Here is a 14,941-nt window from a genome sequence, read left to right as displayed (position 1 = left end):
ACTAGTTCCATTTTTATACTAAACCACAAGCCAAAATAACTATATGTGGTAGAGTGCAACACCCAAAAACTGATTGTGCAACAAGGTGCAAATACTACCTTCAAACAACCACCCTCATAGATCTAGTGCAAACTCTTCTAAGGTTCAACAAATTTAGTAGAAACTCAAAAACTATTGATTTTGCTCTACAAATTTGATATTCCATCTTAAAAATTTCTAAATGACTGAGACAATGTTTGAGATTGCACCAAATCTTGATAACAATGATAACATATCTACATCTATTACATTCCAACTTGTCATAAAAAATATGATTAATATATTTCTAATAAACTCCAAGATTCTTTTTTCATAAATGATGAAATTTACGACTTTGATATTCTTACTTGACATCAATGACAATATTTCCAACAAGTGTATCCATCTTGTCCATCCATAACATCATATTCTCATGTAGAGGAATAATCATCTTCTTCTTCATTGCACACAAAAATATTTAAGGTGAAGATCTTCCTCTCTACTCACTAAAAGGATATTTAGAATCATGGGGGCTATAAAATGAACCTTTTATAATCTGACCTCTACAAGTAGTTGTTGTGTGTGTGAAAAAGTGAACCTGTAGCTGCAAGCACAACACTTCAATTAAGTCATTATATGCATGGTTAGTAATCAATAATCAATAAGAAATAAACCATAGCAAAGCGACTAATTGCCTTTTAAAAGATGCGAGTATAAGATTGCTCTTAGATTTTTATAAGCAATACCAGTGACTAGACTACACCAAGACGAAGGATTTAATCTATATGATATTAAGCTATATGGATGCAAGATGGATGAATAATTCAAGCAATAATAACCAATTCAAACAACAATGGATGCAAGCAATAATGAATGTAAAATGGATGCAAATAATCTAAAAAGCACAATAATCTTAATGACTCCAGAGCGAAATTAGCGTGATAATAATCTCCAAGCGTGTTCTCAAAAATTTCTGGGGTGAATTGGAATGAGAGCTGAAGACTGAATTTATAGAGAATCACAAGAGAAAAACTCAATTTAGGATTAATTGAAATAATTAAGAAATTAGATTCAGTTAACCTTGAGATAGATTCCAATTATAGTTTAATTGAAATGCATTCAAATTAGAAGTCCAAGTTGCATTGGAAAATAATAATAAATTAATTCCATGCATATCTGATAAAAATAGATAATTCCATGCACATATTTGATTTATTCAAGAAAAAGGTTTTTTCAATGCAACTGAACTTCTTTTTCTGAAAAGCTTTAAGTTCCAATTTTAGAGAATAATTCAATAATTCAATTAAATTGCTTTTCTGATTTCAAGTTCTAAATTTAGAAAAAGAAATAATATCTCAAGTTTGATTTCTTTCTCCATTCAATTCTTTTTGTCGTTTTATTTTCAATTCAACTCTTTGTAATAAATTAATCCTTTTTGCATGATTGAATGGCAAATTTATTAATTAATCAAATATGCAAGGATATTTAATAAATTAAAATGGGATAATTGATCAAAATGATATTCTTGGAAATGATTTTGATTAATTAAATAAATATTTAATTAATGTTGAGTAGTTGATTTGCCATGTGATTTTTGATAATTAAAGAATTAATAATGTGCTCAAGATTAATTTAATTGCCTTTGGTTAGGACTTTAGTGATGTTGCGAGATTAGGGGCCCATGGTTTAGATGACCAATTTTAGGGTATTACATTTGCCCCTCTTTGAATTAATGTGCGAGCAACACTTTGATTCAAAGAATGTGTGATGTCTAGGAGATGCCAGTTTTGAACTTGATTGATCACGAACTAGATGAAAAGCAAGGTGTTTAGCTTGATTCGAAGCGACAAAGCTAAATGAAGTCTGATTAAAGTGATACTGATCCCGAACTTGATTGAACCGAGGAACGATAGAAAACAAAGATACTGAACTTGAACTTGATTGATCAAGAAGCGGATCTTACTGATCTAGAACTTGATTGATCTTAGATACAGTAAGTGATGATAAAAATCGATCTTGAACTTGATTGATCAAGACACGATGAGCGAAGAATAAACCATTCAACTTGATCAAGAAACGAATACTGAACACCTGCTTAGATTTTAGTGTGATCAAAGAAACTCTTTAAACTTTTGATTGAGTTTAAACGAATAATCAGTTTGATTTGAAGCGATGAAACTAATTAATGTTAAGAGATTAATTCAGATGAAAGACAAATATCAACTTGATTTGAAGCGATGAAACTGATATGCCCCTAGTGATTGATTCGATTCAGATAATCGAGAGATCTCAATTTGATGTGAAGCGATGAAGTTGAGATGCCCCTTAGCAATGAGAATTGATTTTCTTTAGTTTAAAAAAAAAATTTTGCTCGACTTTTGATGAAGATCTGAAAAATTATCTCGACATTAAAGATGTAAGGTCATAAGGTCACTTGTATGCCCCCTCGGGAGCGAAATCGAAAGATAGCGAGAGATTGATTATAGGCAATTGTGTGGCAAAAATAACTTATTTGAGCACAAATTGATTGTGAGGATTTTTTTCTTTTTTTCTGAAAATTCCGGCGATGATTGATAAGAAATTGAGCATAGAGTTGATTGTAATGTTGATGTGTAGAATGAAATTGAATTAAGATTCAGTGTTTGAAATTGAGCGCAATTTGAAGAAAGAATGAGCATTTGATGAAAAAAGCGCTAAGTGGTCAAAATTGTGAAATTGACTAGCAAGATGATCTTGAATTTCGATTTCGATCCCGAAAATGGAATCAAAGTAGGCACATTAGCTAAGAGTACAATTTTCATGACCATCAGAGCAAGTTGAAAAATTAGGCTATATATAGGACGAAAGTGTCATTTTCAAATCATCTTAACCCTCCAAGTTTGAAAATTCAAAAAGCCTTCTGCGAAGAAAAATGGTGGTCCCTACTCGTCAACATCGATTTGAGCACCAGAGACGTCACAATCGACCCCAAAACTACGAGCCAGCGGTAAGTGATCGATCTTTAGCCTCTTTTTGTTTCTAATTTTGATTTTTTTTGTTTATTTTTCACATTTTCCACGGGTTTTGGGTCGGGTGTCGCGGTTTATCATCCGAGACAGGATCCTATCTCGTACGAGAAACTGGCAAATTGTCTTTTATCATTTAAAGCCATTAGATTTGTCGTACGGGATTAACCCTCATGTCGTACGACAGGTCTGTTAAAAGACCATTTTGTTGTGCGATGTGTAAAAGTTTGTCGTTCGAGGCTGTTTACTCGTATGAGAGCCATTCCTGACTCGTATGAGATGCTGTTTGACTGTGTTTTGTCGTTCGGAAGACAGTGACCATTTTTGAAAGTGGAAACATGAAATTTTGCTTTTGCATTTGATTTAGTTGGATTTGCGTGATGTTTAACTTCTCTTGTAGGCTCATTTGGAATGTTTTCTGATGATTGTTGTTGGGTTTTTTTGCAGGTGTGCTTACCTCCTGTGCTTTTCAGATGTGTGTATCCTCCCACTATGGCTTTGGTTCATGATTTGTTTGAGGTTGAGTAGGCTCATGTTGATATGTGTGGCTTGACTCACCTGATGAGGTTACCTGATATCCGTGTGAACCATGGGATGCTCATAGCGTTGGTAGAGCGGTTTCATTCAGAGCATAATACCTTTCATTTGCCAGTTGGGGAGTTGACTATCACTCCCGAGGATGTGTACAGGATCCTTCGTATCCCTTTTGCTGGAGATAAGGTGGATTATGATACTGCATTGTTACCTGGACTACAGGCTCTTAGGAATGTATTCAGGGATCCTAATATCTTGACTCGTTCTATGAGTTGGGATATATTGATGGGCAGGTACAGTGAGGAGTATCCACTGACATGTGTCCTAGTAGGTTTCATTGGTTGCTTCTTGATGCCAGACATAGGGCAATAGGGTTTTCAAAGTGGATGGGGCTGTATGCCAGAGAGGTTGATAGAGACCCCTCAGAGACTTGGCTGGGGCTCTTGTTTGTTGGCCCACATGTATTGGGAGATGCATGAGATTGTCTACAGAGATGGGTAGAGCATGGCTGCAGGGGTGTACATTTTACAGGTGTGGGCTTGGGAGCACCTTCTCGTTTGTCGATTGATAGTTGATGATAGCAAAGAGCCAGGGCAGCCGATTATTTATAGGTATGCCAGATATATTACGCAGCCCCATCTAGGCAAGACAGACTTCTGGCGACGACAACTCGATGATCTGATAGCTGTCATATGGAGACCGTACAGGGGATTGGAGTCATGGGATGACTGGCGTGTGGTTCAGAGAGATCTTTTTGTTACACGCCCACTGATTGGGAGGTCACAGACTGTTGTGGAGTGATTCATTGTTTCACGAGTGATGAGGCAGTACGACCGGCCTCAGGGGATCTCTCAGGAGTATACAACGTATGCTCGATACACTGATGAGGAGAGACAGGGATGGTCACCTAGGCTATCCTATGCTTTAGTGATGCAGGAGCTGACAGGTTTACATTGTCTGAGGTGGGATTACTTGGATGATATAGCAGATGCGGGGGTATTTCCCCAGTACAGGGATTACTTTCAGCAACATCCATTCCCTCGGTTTATAGATCCAAGAGAGCATGCTCCTCATATTGAGGATGTGGAGGATGATGCCCCCGCACCGGAACAAGGACAAGCACAAAGACAGGGCCATAGGCAGGGATAGGGCCAGAGACCAGATGTTCCACGACGGACTGGTGGTGATCCTGGTGCTAGCAGCAACGGAGTGCGAGTTGATGTTGGACAACAGAGGGGTGAGGGTGGATCCCTTGGGAGAGTAGACGTGAGGTTGGGTGGCAGAGAGGAGGAGCGAGTAGCTCCAAGGCAGGTCTGGCAGCAGCAGGATGAGCAGGGTGGAGCCATAGGTGTAGATGGCGGTGGAGATGGCGGCGGAGAGCCTACGAGAGAGCAGGGGGCTGACACGGGATGGTCGATGAGAGCATGCCTTGTAGAGCTGCAGTCATAGTTGATAGTGGCTCAGACTCAGCTAGCGGAGCGAGACCGACAGTTGGTCGAGGTTAGGGCCGAGCGTGATCGCCAGATCACAGCATTAAGAGCCGAGTCGAGAGAAGAGATAAAGTGTCTTCAACAGGAGGTGCTTCTTCAGAGCAGTAGGGCTGCATATTATGTGGTGGCATATAGTGTCACAGTTCCTGTTGCACAGCAGGTGCAACCCTGTTCACAGTATATGGCTAGATCAAAGGGAGCACAAGCACCTCGACAGGATCCCGGGCATCAGGCTCCTCCTCCTCCACTAGACGATGAGGGAGAGGGCACCAGCTAGATGATTCTTTTTGTAGCTGGGATATTTTTTGTAGACACACCCATTTTTTTGTAGCCAATACGATTCTTGCTCCGATGGGAGTTTGTATATGTCATTGGACATCATTTTGTACCCTTAGACTTGATATATATATATATATATATATATATATATATATATATATATATATATATATATACGAGATCTGATTTGACTTCAGCGTACTTGTGTTGATCGACTATGAGATGTTTCTAAATGCTTTATTCTATATGTATGCATTTATTTCAGCATGAATGTATGTAATGCAAATGAATATGGATGCCTATGTTTTGGTTTCTTTTTTATATGCAAATAAATGAATGATTGAAAATGAGTAATGAGTAATGAGTAATGCAATTTTTTGTTTTTTCTATGCCATAAGATCAATGTAAATGAATAATAATGAAACGAATGAATGAATCTATATGAAATGTTATGTATGCAGCTAAACATCTCAAAACACAAGTACTCGATCGAAGAAATAATGATAAAAAGACCACTTAGTGTAAGAAATTATGATGCTTTTAGCTCTCATTCAGAAGATAAAGAGATTATTACTATACCGAAATCACTCTAGGTTCACAAAAATGCGGAATGAAATGCAAAATGATATACAAAATGCAACCTACACCTAGTCACTGGATTTAAAATATTTAAGATTCATCACTGAGCATAGCGAACACAACAGGCAGATTAGAGTTCCTTTCTTTTTCAATGTACAGTATTAATTATCTTGTTTGCAATGACCCTTTTTTCGTTCATATCCTTGGATAGATTTTGCAGGGACCCGAATTGCATCATAAAGAAATTCCCTCAAAACAAACAAAGAAATGATATGGACCTCCCTGTAGCATACAAATAAGCGGAGTCGAGGTATGTGAAGCAATTTCACCTTAATGTGAAGGCTCTTATCATAGACACCCAGCTAATTTATATGTTTCCAGATCATCGGAATCATTCCTACAAGCAGAAAACAAAGAAAATATTATGCCCCCAATCCTTGCTCCTCTTAGTCAAGATAGACTTCCTCGGGTTACTCAGAGGGATAATAATTGAAAACCAATATAAAAGACAACACACAAAGAAAATTTTCATGCATAGCTCAAACTGTTTAGTGATCGTTTTCCGTTATGTTGTTTTGCTTGTGAACTTAGTGATAAAAACTTTGTATTAGTCAGGAGATAGGTAACTGACTTGGAGTGGACAACCAGGTTTCACTGATGGAATAATGACTTGGTTGACACTGCTTAGGATATGTAATGTGCTCTGTCGAGTAACCTAAGACTAGGACATTGATCCGTTTCAAGTCATGAGGGTTCCAACGAACCAGGATGTCACAAAAGTGACTGAAAATATGTACAAGCGAAAGCAAAAGATGCTTGAAAGTGGGAAATGCCAACGTTGCATTGATAGATGGAGCACTTGAGTACAAGAGGCGCCTATTTGCCAGGTTTTCACCTACTTGGCAGAGATTCATTTTTTTTTTTTTACCAAGGTGCCTACTAGGCTTTCACCAGGGCAATTTGTCTCTTTTTTATTTTTTATTTTTTTCTTTTGATTTCTATTTTTTTTTTTTGATTTCTTCAGGGCTTTTCTGATTTTTAGGATTTTTTTTCAGGACTTTTTCCAATTGTACAAGTTTGCTAGAGCAGAGAGTGCTAAGCGAAGAATTTCTTCAAGTGGATGGTGTTAATCAGTTCACGGAGCTGTTCTCCTTCCGAGTTTGAGAGTTGATAGGCACTAGAGCTGAATACTGCAGTAACAATGTAGGGACCCAGCCAGTTGGGTTCAAACTTCCCTTTATTGTCGTGAAACTGTTGATTTTTTGGATTTTCTCTCAGAACTAGGTCACCAACTTGAAATTCTCTTTGTTGAACTTTCTTGTTATACCCTCTGGACATTCTCTTTTGATACACTCTGAGATGATCAAACGCCACTTGCCGACGCTCATCCAGCAATTTGAGTTCTTGCAACCTAGATATTCTATGATCTTCATCAGTAACAAGACCTTGTAATGAAACTCTTAGAGATGGTATTTCTACTTCGATAGGTAATGCTGCTTCGGACCCGTACACCAAAGAAAAAGGTGTAGCCCCAGTACGTGTTCTGATACTGGTTCTGTAAGCCCATAGTGTAGGATTGAGTTGCAGATGCCAATCCTTCCCAGACTTGTTCACTGTTCTGTGCAAGATAGTCAGTAGGTTTTTGTTAGACACCTCAGCTTGTCCATTACCTTGAGGGTAATATACTGATGACCAGTGTTGCTTTATTTTGAATTTCTCACAAAGCTCGTCCAGATATTTATTCTTGAATTGTCCCCCATTATCAGTCACGATGGATGAAGGTATCCCATACCTGCAAATTATATAGTTTAGGATGAATAAGGCGACTTGTTTACCAGTTGCTTTGGTGAGCGGAACTGCCTCTACCCACTTGGTGAAATACTCAGTGGCAGTTATGATGAATTTATGTCTGTTGGATGAAGCCAGATATATCTGACCAATGAGATCAAAGGCCCATTGCTGAAAAGGCCAGTGTGTTATAAATGGTATGAGGTCCCTTGTTGGGGCATGTATGAGATTTCCATGAAGCTGACATTTCTCACAAGTCTTAGCAAATTTTATGGCGTCTTTTTCCATATCTGGCCAATAGTAGCCAACCCGTAATAGTTTCCGAGCTAAAGTAAAACCATTCGAATAAGATCCATAAATACCTTCATGGACTTCTGATAATGCACGCTTAGATTCTTCAGTTTCTAGACATCTAAGCAAAGTACCGTCCAAACCTCGTCTAAATAAATCATTAGCTATGATAACATGCCGCGAAACATTTTGAGTTAGGTTTCTTTTCTCGTTACGAGTAAGGTTTTCAGGGATAATTTGATCACATAGATAGGAATAGATGTGGCTGTATCGGGATGAGTCATGTCCAATAATAGAACAGACTATTTGGGTCTTAGGAGAATCATAAGCAGGGTAATATAACTCTTCCACCAGGAAATCAAAGCAAAAATTGGACTCCAAAACTCAGGTATAGATGCCAAGGTAGCCATAACATCTGCTGCTCTATTCGTTGATCTAGGAATTTGTTGGAATGATACAAAAGCAAAATACCTCTTTAGATCGTCTACCATCCTCTTGTAAGGCATCAATTTCTCATCTCGAGTCTGATATGTATCGTTGATTTGATTGATGACCAGTTGAGAACCTCCATAGATATGTAATTCAACAACCTTCCATTCAATGGCTAGTTTTATTCCATTCACCAAAGCTTCATATTCTGCAATGTTGTTTGTGCAGGGAAAGAGAATTTTATAAGACTTTGGAATTGAATACTTATGAGGAGTAATGAATAGTATGCCAGCACCTGAACCATTTTGAGTAAAGGAACCATCGAAGAACATCTTCCAGGGTTGTTGAGTAAGATGCATTATTGATTCATCTGGGAACTCGATGTGTAGTGGTTGAGTATCCTCAAGTGGAGCTTCAACGAGTTGATCAAAATTACCTATCCTTTTATGGCTTTGCGTTCCAAGTATTCAATGTCAAACTCTGTAAGGATCATTACCCACTTTGCCAATCTTCCGGTGAGTGTTGCTTTATTAAGAAGATACTTGAGTGGATCAATTTTGGCCACCAATTTGATTGAATGTGCCAGCATATAGTGCCTCAGTTTCTGTGATGCAAAGACTAATGCCAAGCATGCTTTTTCTATTATACCGTAGCTCATTTCATAAGACACCAATGTCTTGCTGATGTAATAAATAGCTCATTCTTTTTTGTTGTCATCCTGTTGCGCCAGAAGTGCCCCCAGTGATGAATCAGTTGCTGATATATATAAGATTAGTGGCTCACCCTAAATAGGTGGCATCAATATCAATGGATTAGATAGGTACTCTTTTATCTACTGAAGATGTTGTTCACACTGCTAATCCCAGTTGTATATTATTCCTTTTCTCAATACTTTTGTAAAAGGTTGAGCCTTGTTTGCTAGTTGTGAAATGAATCTTCTAATGGATTAGAGACATCCCTGTAGACTTCTCATTTGACTGATGTTCTTTGGAGGTGGCATTTCCATTATAGCTTGGACCTTCTCAGGATCAACCTCGATGCCCTTCTTTGAAATGATGTAGCCAAGTAGTTTACTAGATGTCACTCTGAATGCACACTTCTTTGGATTTAATCAGAGCTGAAACTTTTCCATTCTGTCAAGTATAGGACCTAACTCTTGAATATGCGTTGATCTTTTCATAGTCTTCACTAAGGTGTCATCAACATAATCTTCCATATTCTTATGCATCATGTCATGAAAGATAGTTGTAACTGCTCTTTGATAGGTTGCCCCTGTGTTCTTTAACCCAAATGGTATAACGTTCTAGCAAAAGGTTCCCCATGCACAGGTGAAAGCTGTCTTTTCTTGATCTCCAGGAGCGAATTTAATTTGATTGTAGCCAGAAAATTCATCCATTAGTGAGTACATCTCATACCCAGTTGTCATGTTGACTATCATATCAATATTTGGCAATGGAAAGTCATCTTTCAAACATGCTTTGTTGAGATCTCTAAAATCTGTACAAACTCTGATAGATTTATCTACCTTCGACACAGGTACTATGTTGGAAATCCATTCAGCATAATCTATTGCTCTGATAAAACTAGCTTTGAGTAGTTTCTCTAGTTCATCTTTGACTAATAGTGTGACATGCGGGTGCATCTTATGGAGTTTTTGTTTAACTGGTTTTACTCCTCATGTGATTGAGAGATGGTGCATAATGAGATCAGGATCCAAGCCTGGCATATTAGAGTACGTCCATGCAAAGTTTATTTTCTTCTCTAAGAATAGCTAAGTGAAATCCTTCAATTCCTCTGCTGATAGTGATTGAGCTACGTGAATAATTTGTGGTGCCTCTTGATTCCCAATATTCACTGGCTGAGTTGGCTTGATCAATATGGAAGACTGCTCCTAAAAATGACTGGGTAGTATACCAAGTATCTCACCTTCAGGCGCCTCAAAGAGGTTTTCACCTTTAGGTACGTCCTTTATTTTCTCTTTTTTAGATTCTGACACCGCCACAATATGGTTTTCGCCATCAGATCTTTTATTTTTATTTTTCTTGTTTTTGCAACTAAGATACTTGATATCCTCTTCAGTCATATTTTCACTCCATTCACTGGTGGAAGATTTCATAGGTTTGACTGCATTGAGATAATAGGATAATGTATAGTCATTGGCAAAAGTAGGTATATCCATGGGTTGATTTTGTAAAGTACAGTCAATCAATTCGGGATGTACTAAGGACAAATTTTTAATAGGTTCAAGAGCGTTCACGGTATTGTTATCACAACTGCGGATCAAAAAGTCGAGTTCCAGAATGATACTTTGTGTAAGTGTCTCGAGACCTGGAAGAGTCAGATCATGATTATTAAAGTTCACGTTAATATTTAATCGATCTAATCCAATAGACATACTTGTAACGTCGTTTACTACATCGGACTAGACGTCATATTGTGGTTTAACAACAATAAGACTAGTAGGCAACTTTTCATTGTTTGTATCAGATGATTCAGAATTTGAGGATGAGTGGGTATCATCATGAACAGGACTTCCATCAGAGTCATTAGAATCATCAAAGTTATCGGATGAAGTTTCCAAGTCTCTTTCAGGTGATTTAGTAAGCATATGTATGGTATCAATACTAACATCTTTAATGCTACAAGTTCCTTCATATTGTGGTTCATTTGTCATTTGTATATGACACACCTGTTGATATGATCTCATTGTTTCTATGATTTTTTGTCATCTACTCCATTCAACTTCTTCTGGACTGATAACTGGTTCTTGTTCTGCAACTTCTAACTCTTCCTGTGTAGTGCTATAACTGATTTGTTCTATTTTAGGATAAGGACACATGGATGAGAAGCTTTCTCGTATTGTTCCTTCTTTCAATGCTTGTTCATAATTTGCTTGTCTCTTTTGTCTAATTTCTTGTATTTCCCTCTCTAGTTTTATGCACATCAGCTCTTGAGTATCATCTATGACACCACTAGATTCTTCTGGAGTTTCTGTAGTGGATATGTCTGAAAGATAGTTAGGACCCCATTCATACTCGTTTGAATCAATCTCTGAATCATCTACTTGTTGCCTGCCAATATATGTGACTGGAACTTTTAATGGTGCAAACAATTCTCTGATTCTTACTACTTCATCTCTTATATCCTCAGGGACATCAACTTCTTGTATTATCGGAGCTGATACCGTCGAAGCTTGAGCACTGACTATTTCTTCTTTCTTAACCGTTGATTCCTCTTTTTCTTGTCTACAGTCTACTTTTTTTTGTTTAGTGTCTGCTTCATGTAATGTTAAAGGCGATATCTTTTTCAAGCCTTTAGACTTAGAAACATGTTTTTGTTATGATGTCTTTTTAGGATTGTATCCCAATCCAGCCTTATCATGTGTGAATTTGGTTTGTAGTTGAATTGGTTTAGTAATACCTTCTTTTTGTTTGCCCAAAGGACCAGTACCTGAGTACCCCATGCGCTGAATCATTTTGTAACCACGACCATATTGGTTTGAGGAAATCTCACAATGTCGTAACTCCTTATTTGGACTATCTTCCTTAAAGAGCCAGTTAAGCACAACATCCTCTTCTATTTTATCCACCAAGGAGGTTGAAGACTGTATGAAGAGACCATCATATCTAGTATTCGGAGCCGAAGTTTGTGTCCTCATAGCCTCTGATGGCTTGCCCAACTATTTTGGTGATGGAGGGAGAGAAACTAATGATAGTACCGGTTCTATCTTGTAGCCATCCATGCCGGTATCTATAATCTTCAATCTCTTTTCTAAGTCTTTCATCAATGTTTCTGGATCTTCATTTGGAGAGGCTACCCTATTATGAGGCACGAAAGTATCTGCACCTTTTGTCAATGCATTACAAATGACATTTGTATCAACAGGAATATTGAATTTAGCTCCATTATAAGGAAACTTTAAGCATTGGTGATATGTTGATGGTACTACCTTCATTTCATGAATCCATGGCCTGCCCAGTAATATATTGTATGACAATGGAATATCGAGAACCTGGAAAAGGACATCTCTCTCTACCGGTCCCACTCTAATTGGTAATGATACCAGACCTTTGGAGGTCCTCTCTTCTTCATCATAGGCTTTAATTGTTATTTTCTTGCCTGGATCAATGACTTTTTCAGAGAATCCTAGTTGTGTAAGTAGATGATAAGTACAGATATTCAACCCCGTGCCTCCATCTATAAAAACACATTTAACTCTGTGTTTGTGGATCATGGCTTCAATATGGAATGGCTGGTTATGTGGATGATTCAATGAATTGCCATCTTCCTCAGAGAAGGTCAAATAGTGAGGTGAAGTCAGATGACCCACCATAGACTAAAACCGATCAATGTCTAAATCTTTTGGAATGTTGGTAGTGAGCAATGCTTTGTCTAGGATTTCCTTGTGAGCAGATGAGAGCTGTAGCAATTCAAAAATTGAAATTTGAGCATTTGTCTTTTTTAACTGTTCAACCACACTGTATCCAGAGGATGATGATGAGGTTAATCTTTTAAATTTATCCAAGGTTGATTCCTTTTGTTTGTTTGGCAAGGCTATTGGATTTGATGTTTCTTGAGTTGGGTTGGAAGAAGTAGCTCCTTGGAGGGTAACTTTCTTTTGAGATCTGGTCAGAGCTTTTGCATATCGTGATTCATTTGGTTTATCTTGAAATATAATCACATTGCAATATTCTGAGTGTGAAGGTTCAATCATGTTGATAACATTGTCCTGGCTGGCATAAGCATAATTTACCTTGGCACCTCCTTTGGTCTTTAAGGAATCACCTTGTTTGTAAGCAGGCAAAGGGTCTTTAAATGCTTTATGATCAGCATTGGTTGGATGATTGCCAACAACAACTTTACCAGTGTCTATGAGATCTTGAATCTCATGTTTTAGCTTCATGCAATTGTTTATGTTATGACCCTTATTCCGATGGAAGTCACAGTATTCATTTTCTCTCCACCATCTTTGCTTGACATCCGGATCATATGGTCCGGAGTTATTTGGTAGTGTTATCAAGTTGTTTGCCAATAGAGTTTTGAAAGCAGATTCATATGATTCTTCAAGAGGAGTAAAATCATGCTTAGGTTTGGAAAGCCAAGGCTTTTCTTTGAACCATTCCTTTGTTTTCTTTGGCAGATTCTCTGCTGCAATCTCAACAGCTTTAAGTGCTTGTGTACCACTAGCCAGGTTGAATATTGTGGATTTTGAGTTGGTTTTGACAGTGTCTACTACTCCATCATTAATAACATTCTTGTTGTTGTCTTTGGCAAATTTCCAATACTTGTTCTTCTCTTTAGAGCTAGATCCTGTTTGTGTTTCTTTCCAAGGTGTGATATCTCCCTTCTTTATGATCACATCTTCCATTCGAATGGCATTATCTACCATTTTGTTAAATGATGGGTGTACTTGCATTTGTACGCTATATTTCAGTTCGGGGACCAAGTTATTGACAAATATATCCATTTTCTCAGAGTCTTGAATAGGTCATGGGTACCTAGAGAACATCCTCCTCCAGCGTTGGAGAAAAGTAAGAAGAGGTTCCCCTGTTTTTTGTTGAGTATTATAAAGATTGATCATAGTCACAGGATGTTAGATGTTGTATGAGTATTGTTGTAAAAATAGTTGGATTAGTTCTTCGAATGTTTTTATTCCTTTGGGTAGACTTGAGAACCATTCCATTGCTTGACCCCCTAAACTCTTTGGGAAGAGACGCATGAGGTACGTTTGATCGTGCATGAATTCCATACAAGAAGCACTAAATTCCCTAACATGATCTTGAGGATCTAAGGTACCATCATATTTGTCAAATTTTGGGATTTCCACTCGTAAAGGAAATGGAGGCATGTGTAGATTTTTGTCAAATGGAAAGGGACATATTGTTTCCAGAGAATATTGTTTCGGGGACTTGTCCTTATTCTTTAGCTCTGTGAGCTCCATCCTCAAAGTTAGTAACTGTTTGTGTACCATGATTATAGGTGAGTCTTCCCTTTTAGTAACAAGTGTCTGAACATCATATCCAATAGAAAGTTTGGCACCTTGATTTGCTAGTTCTAAGAAATAGTCTTCCTTTTCTCAGGTCATGATAGTTTTCATCATTTTTCTAAAGTCTTTGTCTTTCTGATAGTCAAGGATTTCTTTTTCTGGAGGTTCAGCATCTTCGTCAATCTCACTTGATGATGAAGAGTTATTATGATTTTCGAGAATATTACGGTCATTTTTGTTTCCATCATTGTATTTTGTCTCATGTATAGTGGGAGATTTTGGTTCATCAAAAATTGGTCTGCCTGATAACGATGGCATGTCAGTGAGTGGATCCTCCACGTAGAATGGATTATCTTGATAGGTGAAAGTTTGTTCTTTGCCTTTGGCTTGTTTCTTATGAGAACTCCTGGTTTGAATAGGCATTTTTATGGATTAGTGTGACCTAAAGTCATTTTGTGATGTAGAGGTCAAGATCAATTTCAAAGCTAGTTGTTCTATTTAGAGTATTGTTTGGGAGAAACAACTGAGATTTTGTCTGATTT

The sequence above is a fragment of the Cryptomeria japonica genome, chromosome 4, assembly GCF_030272615.1.
Source record: "Cryptomeria japonica chromosome 4, Sugi_1.0, whole genome shotgun sequence".
Taxonomy (NCBI): Eukaryota; Viridiplantae; Streptophyta; class Pinopsida; order Cupressales; family Cupressaceae; genus Cryptomeria; species Cryptomeria japonica.
This window is presented reverse-complemented; position numbering follows the sequence as displayed.